Source organism: Dasypus novemcinctus, chromosome 16 (genome assembly GCF_030445035.2).
Source record: "Dasypus novemcinctus isolate mDasNov1 chromosome 16, mDasNov1.1.hap2, whole genome shotgun sequence".
NCBI classification, from domain to species: Eukaryota; Metazoa; Chordata; class Mammalia; order Cingulata; family Dasypodidae; genus Dasypus; species Dasypus novemcinctus.
Window position 1 is genome coordinate 75,548,852 of NC_080688.1, and position 18,831 is coordinate 75,567,682.

The following is an 18,831-nucleotide window of genomic DNA, read 5'->3' on the forward strand; positions in this document are numbered from 1 at the left end:
TCACCAGGAGGCCCCAGGGATTGAACCCAGGTCCTCCCTTAGGGTAGGCGGAAGCCCTGTCCCTTGAGCCACATCCACTTCCCAACAAAGTGTTTCTTTATTCTTGCTACGTGCCAGGCCCTGTGCTAGGTGCTGGGGATGCAGTGTTGAGAAACGGGTGCAATTTCTGCTCTCTTTGAGGTTATAGTGCCCTAGGCGAGGCTAATAATCATACCCAAAATACCTAATTACAAATGAAGATGAAAATTATGACAGCCTCGCCCTGACTGGGAGGTCAGAGACAGAATATCTGAGAAACTGACCTAAATTGAGATTTGAAAGATAATAACTAATTTTTTATTGAGGGCTCATTACATGCCAAGTACATTCTAAACACTTTACAGGAACCAACACCTTTAATCCTAAAGTAACACTGTGAGGTAAGTACTATTTTCATCCTCATTCACACATGAAGAAAGGGAGGCACAGAGATAAGTTACTTGTCCAGGGCCACACAGGCAGGGAGGAGTGGTGAGATACACACCAAACCCTCTGGCTCTAAACCCACACTCTTAGCCACCACGTCCTGCTGGCTTTGAGAATGACTAGAGTTTACCAAGAAAGGAGCTTATGAAAAATTTCTTTCAGAAATGAAAAGAAGAGCGATAGCTGGGAGCTAGAATATGAGGTGGACTTTTAAAATGGGAAAGACTTAACACATTTGCATTCCTTGAGGATTCTGAGACTCGTTTTACATTTCCTCAGCTCTTGAAGGAAAATGAGGACCAATGAAGCGGAAGACAGAGCCTGCCAACCAGTCCGGGGAACCTGGGGCTCCTCAAAATGTGCTTTCTCCCCAGCTTTGTTAGTGGAGTGGTCTGGGTTTCCAGATTCTTGAGGAATTTAAGGACACATTATAGTGTTACCAGATGTTATATAGGTTCCTGACTGTGCTGCAGAAATGAATTTCAAGAGCACATCGGGTGAGTTAGGCCAGTAATTTATTGAGGTAGGGAGGGAAGAGAAATGGGAGAAAAGAACAGACCATGGGTCCCAGGTGAAGAGGAAGGGGTTGAAAAGTGATAAAGAGGGCTAATTTACAGACTACAATTCCCTGTTATAGGTTATAAATGCCCAAGTTTTACTTGCGTGGCCACATGGCAGAGGAAAAATGGCAAGAGTGGCACGCAGAGGGCAGGACAGGTCCACAGGTGAGAGAGCACACGAGAGAACGAGTTTAGGCCCTGTGCCTGCCTTTTAGAGCTCTTGATTATCCCACCCCTTTGCTAATGGCAGGGGAGGAGTTGCAGCTGTTTGCTGTTTTGATTGCTTATTACCCTCATCAATCTTCCAGGACAGCCCAATGATAAAGTCCTTCGGGAATATCCGGGGCTTCTCCTGGCTTCTGGAGGAAGTCTTCTTCTGCATGGCAGAATCTTGGGGAGGGTCTTCCAGCAGCCATTTGGGGTTGTTGCTGTCCACTTGGACTTCTTGCCAGGTTCCAGATCCATCTATTGATTCCCTATCTTACAAGCCAGCTTCGGTAGGGTAGGCAAGGGAGTAAAGAGTTTATTAAGAAATAAGAAAAGAGATAATATATACCCCAGACATGGGTGCGGGTGTGCTACAAGGTGAGACACATGCGTGGGGCCCCGGGGCAGAAGGCCTTTCCTTCTCCCCTTCACCATATTAAGGAGGGACCCCAGTTATTTGCTATCCTGATTGGTTGCCTTTCTGTCTTTACCTGTTAACTTTTGGAGAACCAACGGGGAGGCCTTTCTGTTTGGAGTTTCTGGGGCTTCTTTTGAGCCCAGGAGTTTCAAATGGGGCCTCGTGGCCGGGGTCTAGGTGGGCTTTTCGGCTGTGTTCTCAAGCGCCGGCCTTCCCGGGGGTTCCTGGGCTGGGTCGCAGGGCTGTGTTCTGACCAGTGACCTTCCCTGTTTCCTACACTCACCTGCCTCAGCCTCACCGAGTCTCCTATAACTCTCCAGAGGCTCCCCTTGCTCCTCAGGTTCTGCCAACCTGCCGAGGGTCTTCATGGATCTGGGTCAGAAACCAGGACCTTGGAGAGGCTGAAGCCTGTGGGTTCCAGATCCATGTTGGGAATGGGATGGACCGGTGGAGAGTGAGATGTTATTATCTTCCTCGAATATCAAATGAGGCTCACCGCCTTCTCAGATGTGTAGAAAGTTCTTCTTAGGTAAGGTCTTATTTTACAGAGAAGGATCCTGAGACAGTGTGGCTAACAAAAGTCACATAGCACACCAGCGTCCAATAATCAATTGAGCCCAGATCCCAAAAGGGATTTTTGTTTTTCTAAACAGGTCTCCTACTACTATCTCTGAACTGGAGGGGGAATCATGCCCATGATCTCACTTTATAAAACCTCTCTGAACTTATGGGAAGATGTCAGACTAGAAAGACACAGGACTCTCTTCTCTCCCAGAAAAATAGCTAGAGGACAGGCTGAAAGAGCCTCGAAAAAATCTTCTAGGATTTAAGACACTGGGGGAAGGCTAGACACCTCCCAGAAAAGAAAGGGGCAAAGGAAAATAATCGTGACAGCAAAACTGTGCGTTAAAAGCTGCAGCTGCAACTGCCAGCAACCACCCCAACACCCTATAGACGCTTTTGAATTCTCAGGCCTTGGGGCCAGCGACTACAGACAAAGGGGGCTCCAGGGATCCTGGGAAAAGGGAGAGAGAGGGACGCAGCCTAAGGCTGACTCAGCTTTTTGAGTCATTTGGTCTGCTGTCGGGAGCCCTTCCAGGCTGGGTGGGGCCATGCCATTGTTTAGCTTGGGAGCTGGCAAGGGACTAAAGATCCAACCCTCTCAGCCACCCTCCCTACTGACCGGGACTGGTTGTTGAGATGCAGAGGGGAGTAGAATTATTTCCTACCTGGGAAAAAGAAGCAGATTGCCAGCAAAGGTTGGAGAACTGCCTCTGAGAAAGTTTGAATTATGAGGCTCTTAGCCTCCAGGCAGGATCCTCTGTCACATTGGTTTGGTACCTGTTGCAGCCAACACGCTCTTACCAGGCATTGGACTGAGAGGCTGCCAAAGATTGCCATCTGCTGGTGGACCAAGGAAGTGCATGTGAAGAAATTTAAGTAAGTAAGAAGCTTTTTACAGCCTTTACAGCCTCCCTCCCCAAAGCCCTGGGAAGCGGGTGTGCAAACGATTATTGGGTCCAGGGCCCAGATTTGAGCAACTAACAGGGACAATCCTAAAAACACAGAAGAGACTGAACCAAGAATCAAAGAACAGTGGTAACACACAGCTCTCCACCACTAAATCCCTATGAAAGAAAGAGAAATTGAACATCTGAGTAAACTCACCATCCTAATCCAATGCCTAGTCATTAGCAAAAAATTATAAGCCATACTAAGAAAATGGAAGAAATGGCCCAAGAAAAGGGATATATCAAAGCCCCAAGAGAGATGTAGGATTTGAGACAACTAATAGAGATGCAAACAAATTCCAAAATCAAATTAAATGAGTTGAAAGACAATATGGCTGAAGAGATAAAGGACATCAAGAAGACACTGAGTGAATACAAGGAAAAATTTGAAAACCAGAATAGAAAAGTACAGAGCTCATGGGAATGAAACACATGATAGGTGAGATACAAAACACATTACAGGCATATAACAGCTGATTTGAAATGACAGAAGAAAGAATAAGTTATACAGAAGATAGGAAAGCTGAAATTGAAGAGGGAAAAGAACACCGAGAGAAAAGAATGGAAAAAATTGAGCAGGAGCTCAGGGAGTTGATGATAACACGAAACACAACAACATATGTGTCATGAGAGTTCCAGAAGAAGAGAAGGGAAGAGGGACTGAAAATTTCCCAACTCTCATGAAAGAAATGAAGCACAGCATACCAAATCAGAATAAATGTGAATAGACGTACTCTAAGTAAGACACAGGCTACTCAGAATATCAAACGTCAAAGATAAAGAGAAAATTCTCAGAGCAGCAAGGGAGAAGCAAACCATCACATACAAGGGCTGCCGAGTAAGACTTAGCATGGATTTCTTATCAGAAAACATGGAAGTGAGAGACGGTGGTATGATACAATTAGGATACTGAAAGAGAAAAACTGCCAATCAAGAATTCTTTATCCAGCAAAATAGTCCTTCAAATATGAAGATGAGTTTAAAATATTCACAAACAGAAACTAAGAATGTTTGTAAAAAAGAATCCACATTGCAGGAAATATTAAAGAAAGCCTTACAACCTGAATGAAAAGGACAGGAGATAGAGGCTTGGAGGAGAGTATAGAAAAAAGAATAGTAGAAAGGTTAACCAAAAGAGTAAAAAGACAGATGAAAATAAGATATGACACATGAAAATATTCACCAAGGAATAAAATGATGAAAGTAAATAGCGCATTTACAGAAATATCATTGAGTGTGAATGGATTAAACTCCCAAATCAAAAGATATAGGCCGACAGAATGGATAAAAAAACATGAGTCATCCATATGCTACCTTCAAGAGACTCACCTTAGACCCAGGGATACAAACTGGCTGAAAGTGAAAGGTAACCAAAAAAGAGTAGGGGTAGCTATACTAATATCAGACAAAATGGACTTCAATGCAGAATACTTATAAAAGCTACAGAAGAATATATATTATATATTAGTAAAAGAGACAATCCACCAGGAAGAGATAACAGTCATAAATATCTGTGAACCTAACCTAGGTGCTCCAAAATACATGAGGCAAATGTTGGCAAAACTGAAGGGAGAAATTGACATCTCTAAATAATTGCTGGAGACTTCAACACATTACTCATATCATTAGATAGAACAACTAGACAGAAGATCAAGAAGGAAACAGAGAACTTGAAAAATATGATAAACGAGCTAGACCTAACAGACATATACAAAACATTGCATCCAAACTCAGCAGGCCATACATTCTTCTCAAGTACTCATGGATCTTTCTCCAGGATAGATGGCATGTTAGGTCACAATACAGCTCTCAATAAATATAAAAAGACTGAAATTATACAAAGCACCTTCGCAGATCATAATGGAATGAAACTGGAAATCAATAATAGGAAAAGAGTAAATTTGCAAATGTGTGGAAGTTGAACAACACACTCCTAGATAATCAGTGGGTCAAAGAAGAAATTCCAAGTGAAATCAGTAAATATATTGAGATGAATGAAAATGAGAACACAGCTTATCAAAACTTGTAGGATATAGCAAAGCAGTCCTGAGAGGGAAATTTATAGCCATAAACACCTATATTAAAAAAGAAGAAAGAGCTAAAATCAAAGATCTACTTGAACAACTAGAGAAACTAGGAAAAGAACAGCAAACCATTCCCAAAACAAGCAGAAGGAAAGAAATAAAAAAGATTAGAGCAGACACAAATGAAACTGAAAATAACAACGACAAAAAAAAAATAGAGAAAATCAACAAAACCAAAAACTGGTTCTTTGAGAAGATCAATAAAATTGACAAACCCCTAGCTAGATTAACAAAGAAAAAATGAAGACGTAAATAAATACAATCAGAAATGAAAAGGAGGAAGTTACGACTGACCCCACAGAAATAAAAAGGTTCATAAGAGGATAGTATGGGAAGCTGTATGCCAACAAACTAGACAACTTAGATGAAATGGACAAATGCCTAGAAATGCACAAATAACCTATGCTGATGCTAAAAGAAATACAAGAATTTAACAAATCAATCACATTTAAAGAAATTGAATCCATCATCAAAAATCTCCCAACAAAGTCCAGGGCTTTTCACGGGTGGCTACGGGGTTTCTGGACCATGCCCCAGGGCCAGGAGTGGTTGTATCCCCTCCTCTCTTTAATCTCACTGTAATCAATAAAGGCTGGTTTGTGTGTGTTAAAAAAAAAAAAAGAGAAAAAGAAAAAGAAAAGAAAAGTCCAGAACCAGATGGCTTCACAGGTTAATTCTTCCAAGCATTTCGAGAAGAATTAACACCAATCCTGTTTAAAATCTCCCCAAAAATTGAAGAGTTGGGCAAATTACCCAATACATTTTTATGATGCCAACATCACCCTAATACCAAAGCCAGATAAAGAAACTACAAGAAAAAATTACAGACCAGTTTCTCTAATGAACATAGCTGCAAAAATTCTAAACAGAATACTTGCAAATAGAATCCAACAGCATATCAAAAGACTTATATATCATGATTAAGTGGGATTAATTCCTGGTGTGCAAAGGTGGTTCAACATAAGAAAAACAATTAACATAACATACCACATTAGCAAATTAAAGGGGAAAAATACATAATCATCTCAATCAATGCAGAAAAGGCATTCAACAAAATCCAGCATTCTTTTTTGATAAAAACACTTTGAAAGATAGGAATAGAAGGAAAATTCCTCAATATGATGGAAGGCATATATGAAAAACCCACAGCAAACATCATACTCAATGGGGAAAGGTTGAAAGCTTTCTTCTAAGATTAGGTACAAGATAAGGATACCCACTGTCACCACTGTTATTCAACATTGTGCTAGAAGTTCTAGCTAGGGTAATTAGACAAGAAAGAAAAAAAGGCATCCAAAGAGGGAAAGAGGAAGTAAAACTCTCACTCTTTGCAGATGACATGATTCTATATTTAGAATAATTCTGAAATGTCTATGACAAAGTTACTTAAACTAATAAATGAATTCTGCAAAGTGGCAGGATACAAGATTAACATGCAAAAAATCAGTACTCTTTCAGTACACTAGTATTGAACAATTTAAGGGGGAAATCAGGGAAAGAATTCCATTTACAATAGCAACAAAAAGACTCAAATACCTAGGAATCAATTTAACCAAAGAAGTACAGGACCTGTTTGTAGAAAATTACAAAACAATGCTAAAAGAAATCAGTGAAGACCTAAAGAAATGGAAAGACATGCTGTGTTCATGGATTGGAAGACTAAATATCACAAAGATGTCAATCCTACCCAAACTTATTTATAGATTCAATGCAATACCAATCAAAATTCCAACAGCTTACTTTCCAGAAATAGAAAAGGCAATTGTGAAATTCATTTAAAAGGGAAAGGTACACAAATAGCCAAAGCATTCCTAAAAAGAAGGGTGATGAGGGAGGAATTTCACTGCCTGAACTTGAAACATATTACAAAGCTATAGTGGTCAAAACAGCATGGTATTGGCATAAAGATAGATGCATTGATCAGTGGAATAGAATTGAGAGTCCTGAAACAAACCCTCACCTCTCCAGGTATCTGGTTTTTGATAAACCCACCAAAGCCATGTTAACAGGACATAACAGTCTTCTCAACAAATGGTATTGGGAGAACTGGAAAGCCATAATCTAAAGAATGAAAGAGGACCCCTATCTCACTCCCTATACAAGAATCAACTCAAAATGGAAAAACGACCTAAATATAAAAGCCAGGATCATAAAACTACTAGAAAAAAATGCAAGGAAACATCATAAAGAACTTGTGTTAGGTGACAGCTGCTTGAATCTTACACCCAAAGCATGCACAACAAAAGAAAAAATAGATAAATGAGACCTCCTCAAAATTAAACACTTTTGCATCTCGCAGGACTTTGTCAAAAGGATGAAAAGGTAGCCAACTGAATAGGAGAAAACATTTGGAAATCACATATCTGATAAGGGTTTAATATCCATGGCATATAAAGAAATTCTTTAACGCAACAATAAAAAGACAAAGAACCCAGTTAAAAAATGGGTAAAAAACTTGAATAGACATTTATCAAAAAAGAAATACAAATGGCAAAAAATGCACTAATGGTTAGGGAAATACAAATCAAAGCTACACTGAGATATTATTTCATGACTGTTAGAATGACCATTATGAAAAAGAGAACTATAAGTGCTGGAGAGGATGTGGAGGGATAGGAACACTTATTCACTGTTGGTAGGATGTAGAATGGTACAGCCACTGTGGAGGACTGTTTGGCAATTCCTAAAGAAGCTGAATATAGATTTACCTTGACCAGGCAATACCACTACTAGGTATATACGCAGAAGAACTGAGAGCTTCGACACGAGCAGACATCTGCACACCCATGTTCATTGTGGTGTTATTCACAATTGCCAAAAGTTGGAAACAACCCAGAACGGATAAACAAACGTGTTGTATTCACATGATGGAATATTATACAGCAGTAAGAAGAAATGAAGTCACAAAGCATATGACAACATAAATGAACCTGGAGGACATTGTGTTGAATGTAGCAAGTCAGACACAAAAGGACAAATACCATGTGATTGTGCTACTATGAACTACTTATATTGTGTAACCCCATGGAGTTAATAACTTGAATATGGGTCTCCAAAAAATAGAATGAAGTTAGAGAATGGAAAGCTGAGGGCTCACTTGTGCAGACTTGGTAAAAAGGATGTGTGTCAATCTTTGGAAATAAATGGAAAAGGTGAAAGCCCAATATCATGTTTTTAACCAGCAGTACTATTATGTGTGTATGAAAGTGGTTTAAAAAGAGAAAGTCTAAGGTCATGTATATTACTAAAAGGAGAGCTAAAAAATATAAAATGGAACTGTGTAGCATAGTTAAACCACATGTAAAATATGAATATGGGTAAAATTGCATATATAAGACCATTTTTTGTAGAAACTGAACAATTGTATGGGTTTTTTTTTAAAGATCTATTTAGTTATTTTCCCCCTTCCCCTCCTCCTGCCCTGCTGTTTTTGCTGGCTGTGTTGTCTTCTCTTCTCCTTTTCTCTCCTCTAGGATTCACCAGGACTTGATTCTGGAGACCTTTGATGGGAAGAAAGGTTCCCTGTCAATTGCACCACCTCAGTTACTGGTTTCTGCTGTGTTTCACCTTGACTCTTCCTTTGTTTCTCTTTTGATGTGTCATCATCTTGCTGTGTGACTCACTTGCATGGGGCACTGGCTTACCATGCAGGCACTTGCGGCACTAGCTCACTGTATCGGCACTCCTGTGGGAACTGGCTTGCTGCATGGGCACACTTTCTCTTCTTCTTTTTCACCAGGAGGCCCCAGGGAGTGAACCCAGGTCCTCGCATATTGTAGGCAGAAACTCTATCACTTGAGTTACATCCATTTCCCCAAATGTATGTTAAGACTACAAAACATTAATATCAGACCAAAAAAAAAAACCAAAAAAAACCCACACACACATATTATGCTAAGTGAAAGAAACCAGACACAACATACTACATATTGTATGTCTCTCCTCTGTGACTCTTTTTGTTGCATCATCTTGTTGCACCAGCTCTCTGCTTGGGCTAGCCTTCTGCTTGGACCTGCTCACCTTTCAGGCCAGCTTGCCTTCACCAGGAAACCCTGGGAATTGAACCTTGGAACTCCCATATGGTATATGGGAGCCCAATCGCTTGAGCCACATCTGCTTCCCTGTTTATTATTAATATTATTTAAATAATGAAAATGCTCTAAAAATTATTGGAGAGATGAATACACAACTATGTGATTATACCAAATACCATTGATTGTACACTTTGGATGAATCATATGCTTATTAATATGTAACAAGAAAGTTGATTTGCTTAAAAAAAAAACTTTGGGAAACAGCAGGAATCTGGTAAGGTAAAGGTCTCTTCTAACTTCAGTCCTTACTGGTGGGTCTTTCTTTGGGAGTGTTGGAGAAACATTATCTAGCTGGTAATTACAATTCAAAAATTCAAAATATTGTACTCCATCATGGCCTGACATGTAGATATTTGGATGGTGAAGCTCACCCAAGTTTCCAGATGCAGATAATTGATTTTTCAGTCATTTGGTACAAAGCAAATAAGCAGATTGTAATGACTACAATAAGGATACTAGAGGTTGAATGAATCTGTACTTAAGCAAACATCAGCAGGACTTTTTATTGGAGACTAGGTGGGAGAGTGGTGATGGGGAGTGCGACAGATGGGGCTGCCAGCAGCAAGGGTTTGCCTGAGGGGTTGCAGAAAACCTGGATGGTGCTTCCTCCACTTTGAAAGTGGATTTGCTATTGGGAGCTTCTCTTTCTCCCACTGTGCCTCCCTAACTTGCAGTCGAGGAGTTGTGTCTCTTTTTAGGATCTCTTTAAATCTCACCCGCCTTGGTGACAAGTGGACTGAGAAGCCAGTGATTGCCATCCTCCTGTTCTTCATTGATGACTCCTTCTGGGGTGGTAAAAGGGCAGGCACCTGCTGTGAGGGTGCCACCCACTCTGTTCTCGTATGTGAGTGTTTCTCATATGAACATTGAGGTGTGGGGTTTTCCCATAGAGGTTTGTGAGGTCCAAGGCCCTACCTTGCAGGGGGAGGAGTTTCTGTGTCTAGGGGAAGGTCATTCCTGGTGGTAGTCATGAGGGAAAAGGAAGACCAAGTGGGCAGGTGAAAGAGAGTGGAGAAGGAGAGCGAGTGAGGCAAGAGAGCCAGATGTCGAGTGCCTCCTTTACATTTTATTGATTGAGTGCATGAGTGATTTTATTTTTTCTTTCTCTTCAAGTACTTTCTTTTTTTAAAAGACTAGATTGTCACGAAGTTTAGTATAGGCAAGAATTAGATTCCTGCATACTAACAAGTGTAAGCCAGTGATTCTGATGGTCACACATTGAGAAACACTGATATGGACATTATGACCTAGATATCCTAAAATATCCCCCTAGAGGATGGACACTAAATCTGTACCCAAGACGTGGAGAGAGATGAGGAGAAGGGAGCTGGCACATTCAGACCCCACCACGGCTTCCAGAACAGCAGAAGTGGCAAAAGCTTGATGCTGGCCTCACTTCCTTCTCTTTCTCCAGTCCTTGCTCAGGGGCCTTGTTAGCAAGGAAGCACGGTAGCTGCACCAGGAGAGAGGCTGGCTTACAGTGTGAGAATGGGTCGTCTTGTTCACCTGATTATTTCACGCCTCACACACAGTGGTGCTTTTCAGTGACAGTCAAATGGGAGGCAATTATCTTCCCACTCTGGGGGATTATTGACAAGTTCTGAGGGGAAGATATGTAGAAGATCCTCTCAGAATGAACCCAGTCTTGCTTCTTCCAAGCCTCTAATCATCCAGCCAAATTGCTGGTTGCTGCCCAGGAATTAGTGAAGATCTGTCTCCCTGGCCATCTCTCTTTCTAGCAACTCAAACTTTTGCCCATTTGCAGGGATTTCTGTCTTGTACGGATACCCTTAGTCTTCTTCTGGTTTCTTTCAGATTATTGTGTGGAAACTTCTGTAAACCAGGCTCAAATTTTTCTTCTTAGTCAACAGGTCTTAAGTAACCATCCATGAGGTTATTTATGGCTGAGGGTTGAGCGCAGGAGACAGCATGGCGGGACATGGTGCCTGGAGATTGCACGGCATCTGCTCCAGCAGTTTGACTGTACTTTGAGGACCTGCTCGTGTGTTCCATTTCCCTTGGTGATGGAGTGCCTCTGCACACATCCAATGTCCAAATTTATGACTTTCAGGATTAGATAATAGCAAATTCATGGTGGGCAGCTTAAATCACATGGCCACTGATGTCCTGTGGCCTGGTATTCTGTCTTTGCCAAGGCCCAGTGGCAGGTTAGGAGCTGTTTATCTCAAGAAGGACTTTCATAGCCCAGGAGGGATTGGATTTGACCCCTAACCCCAGGGGACTATCAGGGCTTGTCATTGGTTCTGTACAGTATCCTGAGCTGCCACAGCCTCTTGGAGCACCATTGGATCTGCTTGGTTATGGGGCCAATTGGCAAAACTAGAATAGCTTGACAGCCTTCTCTTATCCAGAACTTTCAGGAACAATTTTCAAAGCCACATCTCAGAACCATGGGAGCTACTTCCTCTTCTATGGTCAGGAAGTCAACTGTCAAATCAGGAAGTCAATGCTGCAGCTGCTAACTTCAGAGACAGGCTTCCACTGCCTTGTTGGGAAGACAGTATAATCAGGAATCCACCTTGATCAGGAAGCCAAAACAATTAGAAACAGCTGTGATTCAGAGGCTGCCACAGGACACCGAGGAACATCCAAGATGTTTTCTGCAAAACAGAAACCACAGAAGTATTGCGTCTATTTCATGTCTGCCTTCCCATCCATCCCACACGAGTGCCTGTCTGACAGAACCTAAAGCACAGTCAGCACCCTAGCTGCAAGTGAGTCTAAGAAAGGTGATTTGTAGCTTTCTAGCCTCTACAGACTGCACAGTAGTTAGACTAGAAAGGCTGTAGCAAGGCAATCCCCTGTATCCAACCCAAAGCTGCTGCAAGGAACAGCTCTGTTAGATCGTAGATTTCTGCAGCCGGACGAGGGGGAACGGGCCTGTTTAAGATCACACAGGAGCCCATGCTTAGCTGGACCCTTAGCTCCTTTTGGCTCAGCAGGGATGCGCAGAAGCCTCATTTTTCTTGGGCTCAGGTAAAGTTTCATGACACCTAAGAATATCCTCCAGGGTAGCAATGTTGAATCTAACCTGCCTTCTCCAATTCGTGAAGCAGGGACTGGCAGCAGCCCAAGCCCCATCACACCTGTTACATCAAGGCTTAGGTCACGCATGCACACTGAGCTGCGGGAGCAACCCACAATCCCATGGCTCCTGTGTGATGGCGGTTCTCAAACATTTTGGTTCCAAGACCTCTTTACACTCTTTTTTATAAATGCAAGGATGTTTTATTTATTTAGTTAGTTAGTTAAGATTTATTTTTATTTATTTCTCTCCCCTTTCCCCCACATTGTCTGCTCTCTGTGTCCATTCACTGTGTGTTCTTCTGTGTCCACTTGCATTCTTGTCGGCAGCACCAGAATCTGTCTTTCTTTTTGTTGCATCATCTTGCTGCATCAGCTCTCTGCATGTGCGGCGCCACTCCTGGGTGGACTGTGCTTTTTTTCCCGTGGGGTGGCTCTCCCTGTGGGGTGCATTCCTTGTGTGGGGGGCACCCCTACATGGGGACACCCCTGCGTGGCACGGCACTCCTTGTGCACAGCAGCACTGTGTGTGGGTCAGCTCACCACACGGGCCAGGAGGCCCTGGGCATTGAACCCTGGACCTTCCATATGGTAGGCGGACGCTCTATCAGTTGAGCCACATCCGCTTCCCTCTTTACATTCTTAAAAAGTATCTGGGACCCCAAAGAGCCTTTGTTTATTATGTGGGGTATATTGATTGAGGTTTACTGTATTAGAAATTAAAACAAAAAATATATTTATTAATGCATTTAAACATAACAATAAATCCACGTCACGTTAACATAACATATTTTTAGGAAAATACCTATATTTTCAAAACTGGAGACATTAGCTGAGAACATTGTTGGATGGTTTTGTAAATCTCTTTAATGTGTAGCTTAATAGAAGGCATATCTGCTTCTTCTATCTGCTAGTGCTTTCAGTCTGCACATCACGTAGCTTCTGGTAAATTCCATTGTACATTTGTGAGAGAATGCATTGGAGAGAAGCAAATAATGAAATATGAAAATAGTTTTGACCTTGCAGTTCCCCTGGAAGGTTTCAGGGACTCTGTGGGGGTATGCTCTAAGTTGATATGAAGATTTAAGCATTGAATGACTGACTTTCTCATACTAAAAAAGCTTTGTGATGAAGAAGCAACACCAGCAGTTGCTGAGCAGAAACTTAAGCTTACAACAGTGAAGGACATGGTAAGACAGGGGCAAAAGTGGCAGAAGAACACCAAAAGAAGGAAAAAAACACTGATGAGAATTAGCATACTCTTGATTGAGACACAAAAAGCAAAAATGAAACGTTCACTATATAATATTGAAAATCCTAATGAGGGAAAAGAAGGTAGCTTGTAAATAAGTCAGAGTGACAGCATTAAGTGTTCTTTGTTAGAACATCTGGAAAGAGAAGCAAGAAGGCCAAAGGGTGGTGGCATAGCTAGTCATGTGAGATGAGCAAAGGGATTTCTCTCCTAGTCTGTCTTAAGTAGAATGAGCATTCGGAATGGGAAGGCGCTTCAGAGATCACCTGTCTGACGACATCATTTATGGTGAGGTAACTGAGGCTCCCAGAGTTTGTCACCTGTTCAAATTCCCATGGCAGCCAGCACACACCCAGGACCAGCACCCAGCCTTCCTGCTCTTCATCCTGGGAGGGACAGATGAGGAAAATCAATCAATCAATCTCTCTCCCCCTCCTCCAAACATGCTCTCATACATACCTACACAGATGCATATTCAGAAACTTGCAGTGTGTGTGTGCGTGTGTGTGCTGAAACCCAGGAGCAAAAACATGCCTTCTCTTTCCTATCCAGATATTCTCTTCACAAAGTCTAGAGAAATCAATATTATCTGCCTGGATTTCTCCTACCTCCTCTTTACCTAAAAGATTGATAAAGCAACTGCAACAGCAACTGTTTAGGACCTGTGGAAACAGCAATGTTGTGGTACAACAGGACTGTCTTTCCTCTTTTGGTGGGAGAAATCAATTCCTGAGCTCTTCCCTAGTTGATTTAAAGAAACATTTACAGGATCTGGAAAAAAATATTTAGATGCATTTATTCAGGTGACCACCAGAGGGCAGCACTTGAGAGACCAGTGCAGGGCTCCCTTGAAATACACCAGAAGCTTCCTAGGAAACTGCAGATTTGGGGCAAATGGTGAATTAGAATGTCAGAGTATTCATGGTTTCCTTTTAAATGGCCAGTGTCCTAGGAAATTTAGAATATGATGGGAGCTGCCTGAATAAGATTTTCCTTTAACTCTTTTGGAAATATATCTTCTATTTCTAATCTATTTGTCCTATTTCTTATCTAATAAATCTTTTTTTTTTCCCAACTGAAAGCAGCTCAGATCATTTTGGTGATTTCCCTTCTTTCTGAGGGACTTGAAATACGCCTTATGTTCTATTTCTTTTTCAGTTTTTAAGATCAAGACTGCCCTTCAGAATTTTTTTTTAAGATTTATTTTATTCATTTCTCTTCCCTTCCCCCTGTTGTCCATTCACTGTGTGTTCTTCTGTGTCGGCTTGTATTATCAGGTGGCACTGAGAAACTGCGTCTCCTTTTTGTTGAGTCATCTTGCTGCGTCAGCTCTCCATGTGTGCGACCCACTCCTGGGCAGGCTGTGCTGTCTTTCACACAGGGCGGCTCTCCTTGCAGGGCGCACTCCTTGCATGTGAGGCTCCCCTATGCAGTGGCATGGCACTCCTTGCACGCAGCAGCACTGTGCATGGGCCAGCTCACCACATGGGTCAGGAGGCCCTGGGTTTGAACCCTGAACCCTCCATATGGCAGGTGGACGCCCTATCAGTTGAGCCACATCTGCTTCCCTGCCCTTCAGAATTGATGCTCATAGTTTCTGAATCTTTAACACCCAATGCAGCAGACAAATGCCATGCTGTGCCCTGCCCACCCTCCACCCCCACCCAGACTAAGGGACAGTGCCGGCTCATTGGTGATGGAGATCTCCTCAGGGGTACTGGCATGCCTGGGTGGAAGGATGGGGCAAGGAGAACTGTTCAGTCCAGGACCCCTGAACCAGGGCCGGCTCCAGGGCGCAGCCTAGAGATACCACAGCCATAGGGTGCCAGCACAGAAGCTGCATCAGTCCTGAGAGTGCCTGCTGGACTACTCCAGAACTAGGGGCTCACAGTCAGAACCACCCCCCTCCCCGCGTTGCCCGGCTCTCTGGCTGACTTCCACAGCTCCTCCTGGAGGCCTAATTGGTGCATCTTTGGGTCTTGAATGGAAGGGGGCATGCAACACTGATGTTGAAGGGCTCCTTGGAACCGCAGGGAGATGAAGCACAGGCTGATGGGGTGCCGCTGGCTAAGGCAGACTCCAGGGAGAGGTTGGAGGGAGGTTGATGTAAGCCCGTCACTCTCGAAGTGTGGTCCCCAGATCAGCCTCCGCAGCCTCAGCCGGGAGCTAAGTAGAAATGCATATTCCCAGTTCCCACCCAGACCTCTTCCATCAGATACTCTGAGAGTGGGGCCCAGCAATCTGTGTGTCCACATGTCCTCCAGGTGATTCCGATGCGCACTGAAGTTTGAGAGCCAGCAAAGCAGTATTTAAATGGAAATGTTCATGGTTTTAAAGTCAGGTGAAGCTTGAAGTCAATGATAGAGGAAATGAGAGTGAGAATATAGAACAGAGATGAGAAAAATTTGCAAGCAAATGTAGAGTGAAAGAGTTTCCCCTACCCCTGCCTTTGTGGGTGAGAAATGATAGTTGCACCTGCTCTATCAGCAGGTATTATCAGCAACTTACTGTCTATCTCGAGCTTTCCACCCTGCTATGTCAAGTTTATTTGGCTAAATAAATCTTGTGGTAGTGACCTTTTATCCAGCTAATATTACTCCCCTTGATGACTCCAAAGCACACAAAGAAATTGGAAGGCTGAGGAAAATCTTTAAAGTCTACCAAATACGAAAACCTTCCCAAACACTGTGTACTTTTCAGAGAGAGTTTCTTTTTATTAGAATTTCAGATTATTGAAAGGCTATCTGTCTCCTGTCCCAGGAGAGATTAAAATAAAAGGGAAGAAAGGAGAAACTAGCGTGATGTGTGCTGTGTGCTCTCCTCCCTCAACTGGTCCTGCCTGTCGGATGGCAATTATGGGCAGACAGGGAAGATTCTGGAATCATTCCCCAAGATGTCATCATGAGCGCAGGAGCCTGGAGCTGATGTAGGCAGTTGATCAGCAGCTTGTACCAGAAAGGGGAGGGTTTCCAGCATCTTCCTGAGGATGTAATTTCTACAGATTTCTAAAGCTCTAACTGCTGGGGCTGCAGGTGACTACCTCATGCCTCAGTTTCCTTTTCTGGAAAATGAGACCCTCAGGGCCTTCATACCTCCAAAGGCCACTGTGCCCCTTCCAGCCATCTCAATCCTTTTTCGTTTATCTCTGCCCTCCTTGCTCTTTTCTGTTGCAGCATCTTTACTCTTAGAATGTCCTCTCCCTGCTCCACATATTTTGTGCTGTTTCATAATTAATTTTCATTCCACTCAGCAAGCTACTTGCCTGCCTTGCCAGAGCCCCACAAAATCTATGCCTTGCAGTCTAGTAGATTGGAAGCTAAAAGACCAGACTTTGAATCATTAAGCCAGCCCTTGAGTTGAGCCCCGGTTTCCTACCTGCAAAGGTGCTTACCAGGTGCGAGACAAGCTCTCATTTCATTCTCATAACAACCCTTTGAAAACAGGTACTAAACAACTCCCGAAGTAGATAATAAGAACATCCCTGTTTAATAGGCGAGCTAAATGAGCTGCAGAGGGCTTGAGTGAGCTTCCCAGGATCACACCGCTAGTGTGGGATTCCAGCCAGGCAATCTGGCCCCAGAGGCTGTGCCTGCAACAACTACTTGCCTTGCAGCTTTGTTATAAGGAGGAAATGAGACGACCTCTGTAAACATCTTCCGGAAATGTTCAAGCTCCAGATAAAAGGAAAGAGGTATGCTATCGTATACTTTTCACACTAGTATGAGATCCCCACTTTCCATCCTCTCTGTCCAGTTACGGTTTCTGTTCAGTTTGTTTGGCCAAAGCAGTCAAGGAAGGGGGGCGGGGAACAATGTAAAATGTCTGAAAGCACAAACTCAGAAACAGAAGCCACAAGCGGAGTCTGAGGAGGGGGCTGGGGGGCCTGGCAGGCCCCATCGCCTCCTCCCCCACTGCAGCTGCAGCCCCATCCCCTGCTAAGAAAAACCTTCAGGTCCTGAGCTGAATCTAACCCCATGGCTTTCCCGTAGCAAATGCAGTTTTTTTCTTCCACTTACAACTCTCTCTTCTCCATTCTCATTACTCTCTCTCACTCTCTAATTCTCCCCTGTATCTTCTTTCTTAAAAAAAATTTTTAATTGAAGTATATCATTCATATATGAACATACATAAATAAGTGTAAAGTAAAAGTTGCGAACCTTCATAATAAACATGTATAAACATCATTCAAGGGTCCCATACATCACCATCCACTGACACCTTGCATTATTGTGAAACAGTTGATACAAACTACGCAAGAGCATCATCAAACTATTACTACTAACCATAGTCCATATCTTACATTTGGTGTAATTCCCCCCAACCCCACCCTAAGTTCTATTTATTTAAAAATTTATTGGGAAACGGACTTTGGCCCAGTGGTTAGGGCGTCCGTCTACCATATGGGAGGTCTGTGGTTCAAACCCCGGGCCTCCTTGACCCGTGTGGAGCTGGCCATGCGCAGTGCTGATGCGCGCAAGGAGTGCCGTGCCACACAGGGGTGTCCCCCGCGTAGGGGAGCCCCACGCGCAAGGAGTGCACCCTGTAAGGAGAGCCACCCAGCGCGAAAGAAAGTGCAGCCTGCCCAGGAATAGTGCTGCCCGCACTTCCCGTGCCACTGACAACAACAGAAGCGGACAAAGAAACAAGACGCAGCAAATAGACACAGAGAACAGACAACCGGGGGAGGGGAGGGGAATTAAATAAATAAAAAATAAATCTTAAAAAAAATAAAATAAAATAAAATAATAAAAATTTATTGAAATATATCACTCATACATAAACATACATAAACAATAAGTGTATAGTAATAGTTGTAAACTTACACAACAAACATATATAGCATCATACAGGACTCTCATAACTCACCCTACCACTAATACCTTGCATTGTTGTTAAATCTTTTTAACTAATGATTAAAGAGCATTGTCAAAATGTTACTACCAAATATTTTCCCCCAACCTACCCTATTATTATCTTTATATCATTTATATATGAACACACATAAACAATAAGTGTATAGTAAAAGTTGTGGACTTACAAAGCAAACATGCATAACATTATACAGGGGTCTGTACATCAACCCTCCACCAATACCTTGCATTGTCATGAGATATTTGTTACAGATTATAAAAGAATATTGTCAAAATCTTACTACTAATTATAGCCCTTATCTTACATTTGGTGTGTTTTTCCCT